Below are 6,525 nucleotides of genomic sequence, written 5' to 3' on the forward strand. Positions count from 1 at the left end.
AGATTACTTTAGTTGAGTCATGACCCAGGTTGGTCTTAATCCTCTTACTGGAGTTCTTTATAAGATGTTGAAACACAGAAAAAGTTGCTGAACTAAAAGAGAAAGCCACAGAAACAGAGAGGAAGCCACCATAGCCAGAAGATGGAAACAATGAAACCTGGAAGAGAAGGAAGAGACCAGCAGATGCCACCAGGCACCTTGCCATCTGACAGATCAGGCCAGAATCACTGGCAGCCTGTCTTCACAGAGAAGGTATTGACATGATGATGTTTTCATTTTGAAATTTTTCTCAGACTTAAAACAGCAAGCTTGTAAATTAAAAAATGCACATAGTAAACATCAAATCATTTATGACATACCTCACTCCAGCAGCTATTGCAAACTAAAACATCATTAAGATGTCATTTTTACCCCAAAAAATTATGTATTCACTTTCAATCATAATTCCAGCAATCTATTTTTTTCATAAATGGGAAAGCCAATTATCAATATTATTTGGATGTTAAGAGGCACCAAACAGCTAAAGCCATTTGAAAAAGAAGAATAAAGTTGGATCTTAAAACATATTACAAAATCACAGTAATCAAAACAGCATGGAACTGGCACAAGGACATTCACATAGGCCAATGCAACTGAATTGAGAACTCATAAATAATTGTTCATATTTATGGCCACATGATTTTTGACAAGGGGTATAATACCACTCAATTGGGAAAGAATTGGCTCCTCAAAAATTGTGGAACTGTTACCCATTTGCAAAAAAGAAAGAAGAAAAAAGAGTGTCTCTTCCTCACACCTTATACAGAAACCAACTTAAAATGGTCCAAGAAGCTAAATATAAGAGGCAGAATTATAAACTCCTAGAAGAAATGTAGGGGAGAAACTACCTGACTTTTTGATAGACAATTGTCTCTTAGAATTTACATCCAAAGGACAAGTGAGAAAAGAAAAAAAATAGAGAAAAGGAACCATATCAAAATTAAAAACACTTGCAAATCCAAGGACTTTATCATTAAATTATAATGAAAATCAACACAAAGAATAAAAACAGTTGGAGACCACATATCTGATTATGTTCATAATGCAATTTATCAAGATGTATTCAAACACCAAATAATCCATCCAAAGTATACAATCAATGGTTCAGAGTGATAAAGTTTTGATATGAAGAAAATATAAAGAATATTTTAAACTTAAAAGCAAAAAGACAAGCAATTGAATTAAAAAATAGAAGACTTGAATAGACAGCTTTCCAGAGAAGATATACAAATGACCAGAAAGCACATTAAACTATGCTCAACATCTTTTGCCATCAAGGAAATGCAAATCAAAACAATTAGATACCATTTCCCACCCATTAGAATGGTTGCTATTTTAAAAATGGAAAATAACTAATGCTGAAGTGGATGCAGAGAAACAGGAACATTCATTAATTGCTTCTGGCAATACAAAATGGTGCAGCTACAGTGGAAGACAATTTGGTATTTCCTCAGAAAGCCAAGTATAGTACAAACATATGACCCAGCAATCCCTCTATAAGGTATATTCCTGGAAAGCAGGGAGTCAGATATTTGCACACCAATTTTCATGGTGATATTATTCACAATTGCGGAAAGATGAAAACAACCCAGTGTCCATCAACCTCTGAATTGCTAAATAAAACATGGCATATATATTCAATGGACTATCATTCAACCATAAAAAGGAATGATGTCCTGGTACAAACAACAAGTGTGGTTCTTGAAGACATGTTTAGTGAAATAAGCCAGAAACAAAAGGACAAATATAGTATGATCTCACAGTTTCTTTTTAATAATTAGAATGAACAAACTCATAGGATCAGAATCTAGAATATAGGCTACCAGGGGCAGAGTGCAGATAGTTAATGGGCAGTTAAGGCTTAAAATGTACAGAGTTTCTGTTTGGAATATGGACATGTTTTGGTAATGGATGGCAGTGGTGATAGCACAACATTGTGAATGTAATTAACACTAAAATATATATCTGAACAATTAAAAGGGGGGAATGTTAGATTGTATGCATGGAAAGAGAATAAATTAAAAAAAAAATCCATAGAACCACAGTACAGAAACAGTGAACATTAAGTCAAACAATGGACTATAGTTAATAGTACAATTATAAACACATGCTATCAGCAATTGTAATAAATGTTCCACATGAATACAAGATGTCATTAATAGGACAGTATATGATAAACCTGTATTTTATGCATGATTTTTCTGTAAATCTACAAGTTCTCTAATAAGGAAAAAGATTACTCAGTGCCTGATGCATAGTGTCTATGCATGAAACATTAGCTATTCCTGTTATCAGTATCATCACTCTTGATATTAAAGTATCAAATAAAAAAGCATGGCTTTTCATAGTATATACTGACAAGTCATTTTTAAAATTCTTTGTTCCCTTTTCCATTCCCACCATAAATCTGTGAGAATTCCATCTCCTCCAATGTATGTCAAACTTTGTACTGAAATTCTTTAAACTTTATTACATCCTGAGGTTTGGAATGGCATTCACACTGGTTTTAACCTTCATTTCTAAGATAAGAAATCATATCTCTTCTTTTCTCAAACTTTTATCGACAAATTATTTATCCATTTTTTTGTGAAATACCTCTTCAAAGCTTTTATCCATTTTGTTGTTGTAATTTTTATAGGACTAGTTCATATACTAATATGAACATGTTGTCAGTATGCGTATAATGACTCATGATCCAATATTTTACTTGTGTTTTAGCTCTACTAATGATGTTCTTTAAGGGACATAAATGGAGACATTACATTCACCTAATTTCATTTGCTTTCATTTTATATTTAGTGCCTTTAGGATCATAATAAAGAAATCTTTAACTATGACAAATGAGGAAGCCACCCTCATATATATAATCTCTTAGTCAAGATTTATTTCAATGCTTGGAAACATTCAGACTAAACAAAATAGTACTAATGTAATTTCTTAAAATGCATAAATATTGCATATAAAAGTTTTGAAATGTTGATACTATCAGATTTTCAAAAGCAATGTTATTTATAAAACACAAGGCAACAATAAAATATCTAAGAACTTTCATATACTTATGAGGCCATAATTAGCAGCAAACTTGTCAAACAAAATAATCACAAATCTGTTTAAACTCTTTGAATGTTTAACTCTGCTTCATAAAAGCACAGATAATTGAGACATCTTTTGTTTAAATATTTTATTTCTAACATTAATTTACATTTTCTAATATTTTTATAAACAAATGAAAAATGCCAAAAATGCTGTTTACCACAGTCATACGCCATAAAATAAAAAACAACCAACTGAATTTATCCATGTTCCCCAGTAATACAATGTTACTTTTAGATGTTTTTCTATATACCTTTTTCTAATTCATTTACACAGATTAGGGAAAACTGATTTATGAATTGTTTTCATCTTTAAAATTAGTTTCTATATATTTTTCCCTCCTTTCCAGCAAATCCAGTGTTAAAGTGAAAATTGATGCAATGTACTATTTCAGGGGCCCAAAGCAATATGTAGCCTTAATTTCCCAAGTTGCAATTTTGAATTTCTGCCTACATAAAAAAAGACTCAAATAGCTGAAAATCACATAGTTGGCAGGAAGGAAAAAGTATAAGATGATTATTTAACTACAACTGTATTATTATGCTTTCCCCCCAAGCTATAGGCACTCTTTAGACTGACATTGAACATACACAATTGGAGTTTAGATTTCTTCAGGCATGTAAATACATGAAAAACAAATAATTTTCATGTTGAATTGGCTCATAAATATATGCAGGGGAGGGAAACCCCATGAATTTTGTGTTCTTTAAGAAACCGGTAAATATAAATGAACTACTATTTGTTCAATTAAATCTTGAAACCTAAACAAGATTTTTTTCTGAAAAACAAAATGCAGATATACATGCCCATCACTGTTCCTATAGTGAAAGGATGGAATGGTAAAGACAGATTCAATCTCTTGTAGGTGTACAGTTGTAAGCTAATCTGAATGGAAAAAAAAACAAAACAGAGAACTCAACACAATTGCTTAATGGAAGAAAATAACTGTACCAGTTTGAAGGCATTATATACCCCAGAAGAAGTCATGATATTTTAATCCAATATTATCAAGGGGAACTTTGATTAGATTGTTTCCATGGAGATGTGGCCCATCCAATTCTGGGTGGGACATTTTTATCAGATTTCCAAGGAGATGTGACTCCACCCATTCAAGGCAGCTCCTAATTAGATCACTGGAGTCCTTAACAAAGCTGAGAGCCCACACAGACCAAGACATTTGGAGATGCTGACAGAAAGACATTTGGAGATACTAAGCTAAGGCATGAAGAGCAGAGTTTGCCCTGGAGAAGCTAAGAGAGAATTCCTAGATGCTTAGAGAGAAATGCCCAAGAAAAACCAAGCAGAAAGCTGAAAGAAGCTAAGACAGAAGCTAAGAAACATTTTGGAGAAAAACATTTTGAAACCAGAACCAAGGAGCAAAGGACCAGCAGATGCTGGCCATGTGCCTTCACAGCAGACAAAGGTGTTCCTGTTGCCATTGGCCTTTCCTCAGTGAAGGTATACTCTGGTGCCTTAGTCTGGACACTTTTATGTCTTTATAACTGTAAATCTGTAGCCTAATAAATCCCCATTATAGAAGCCAATCCATTTCTGGTATATTGCATTCCAGCATTTTAGCAAACTGAAACAAGAACCAAACAAAAAATGTTGAAGAAAGAGTATCTCCTCTTAAAAAGGAGGAACATATTATCCAACACAAAAATGAGAACTACAGATTTGAAAAACACTCATTTGTCTTTGTCTTAAAATACCAGCAATTAATAGTGGAAGGAGGAAGTCAAGACCATTTAGAACTGAGGCAGGTCTATGTAAAAATGGAACAGAGTACACTGATTTCACCTCATGAGGGAAAATGGCTGAAATGAAATTTCATAAGTCTTCATGTCTGTAATAAAATGTTAATGTACATACCCTGGTTTCTCTTCAGGTTTTATAAATATTTTGCCTTTTACTAAAGATTTCTGTGGAGAGAAACAATTCTGAGCTTATACTGAGTTTTTTAAGGCTCTGTGTCAATAGGGCTAATAATAAAATACAGAGATTGTTCTAAAAAATATGTTAATGTAAAAAGCTCAATGAAGAATTATTAAAAATACAAAGTCTGGGTTTTTTCTCTTAGGTTTATAATAGACTACCAAACCTTTGTGTAATGCATTTACTTCTACAAGCCTATTCTGTTTAGCAGCACATTCTATATACAAGTACATACATATATACACATATGCATAAATACCTACATACCTACTGGTATTTTACCAGAAGAATCATATGTCTCATATCAAACTAATGATATGCCTTGCACCCACACTTATATACACCTAATTTCTATCAAAATCACAGCCATCCATGGTACAAATTCATCATGGCTACACTTTACAAATCATAACTGTAGCTAAAGTCATTCCCTGAACATTTTAGTCCAGTAACTTATTGGACAGAATGCCTGATGTGCAAAAGGCTGTATCAATAAATACTTATAATGAGCAGCTAATTCAATTCTAAAAAGAAGGAAATGCTGAAGAAATATTTAAGATAGAATAAAAACTTGAAGGGACAACGTATATAGGTTTAAACAGTTTAGATCAATACAAGTTGGTTTTTTAGGCTGATTTAGTAATGTTATATTTGGAGGACATTAGACAATCAAGCTTTTACAAAGCCTTTATTAAATCTACATCAAAATTGGATACTTCAAAGAGAGAACTATCTTGAAGGTAACTGATTTTAAAGATACGCCTATAATAATAATCCAACATTTAAATCTTCCTATACCTCAGAATTCCATAAGGAAAAAATAAAACAAAAACAAAATAATGGGCATGAGCAATGACACCCTGGGGTATTTAAACCCAAGAAAATTGAAAATCCATCCACAAGACATGTGCATACATTGTTCTTAACAACATTACTTATAATAGCCAAAAAGTGGAAGTGACCAAATACCCATCAATTAATGAATGAATAAATATAATGTGTTGTATCTGTATAATGGAATATTTTCCTGGTATAAGAAGGAATGAAGTTCAAGTACATGTTATAACACAGATTAACCATGAAAACATGATGCTAAGTGATAGAAGCCAGACACAGAAGACCACATGTTATATGATTCCCCTCATAAGAAATGTCCAGAAAAGCCAAATTCATAGAAACATAAAATAAACAGTTGTCAGGGGCCAACAAGGGGAGGAGGGGTATGGGCTTGTTTTGGGGGAGTGATGAAAAATGTTCTAAATTCAAAGGGGTGATATTGTACAACATTGTGAATATAAAAACTACTGAATTGTACAGTTGAAAAAGTTGCATTTCATGGTATGTGAATATTTTAATAAATCAGCCTCTATTGCATGATGCCATTTATCTGTCCTTCAATCTGTATATTCCAGAAATGCCTGGAATAATGTTAAGTTAATATTAAAATGGTTATTTCTG

At 32.6% G+C, this 6,525-nt stretch overlaps 1 non-coding gene across 1 annotated transcript; it reads left to right on the forward strand.

The window, feature by feature from the left end:
* The first annotated feature begins 5,000 nt into the window (after positions 1-5,000).
* Positions 5,001-5,116, forward strand: LOC119533761. Its single transcript, XR_005216867.1, has one exon. It is a non-coding gene; the product is annotated as a U5 spliceosomal RNA (small nuclear RNA).
* Positions 5,117-6,525: the final 1,409 nt, after the last annotated feature.

This window comes from Choloepus didactylus, chromosome 4, assembly GCF_015220235.1.
Source record: "Choloepus didactylus isolate mChoDid1 chromosome 4, mChoDid1.pri, whole genome shotgun sequence".
NCBI lineage: Eukaryota > Metazoa > Chordata > Mammalia > Pilosa > Megalonychidae > Choloepus > Choloepus didactylus.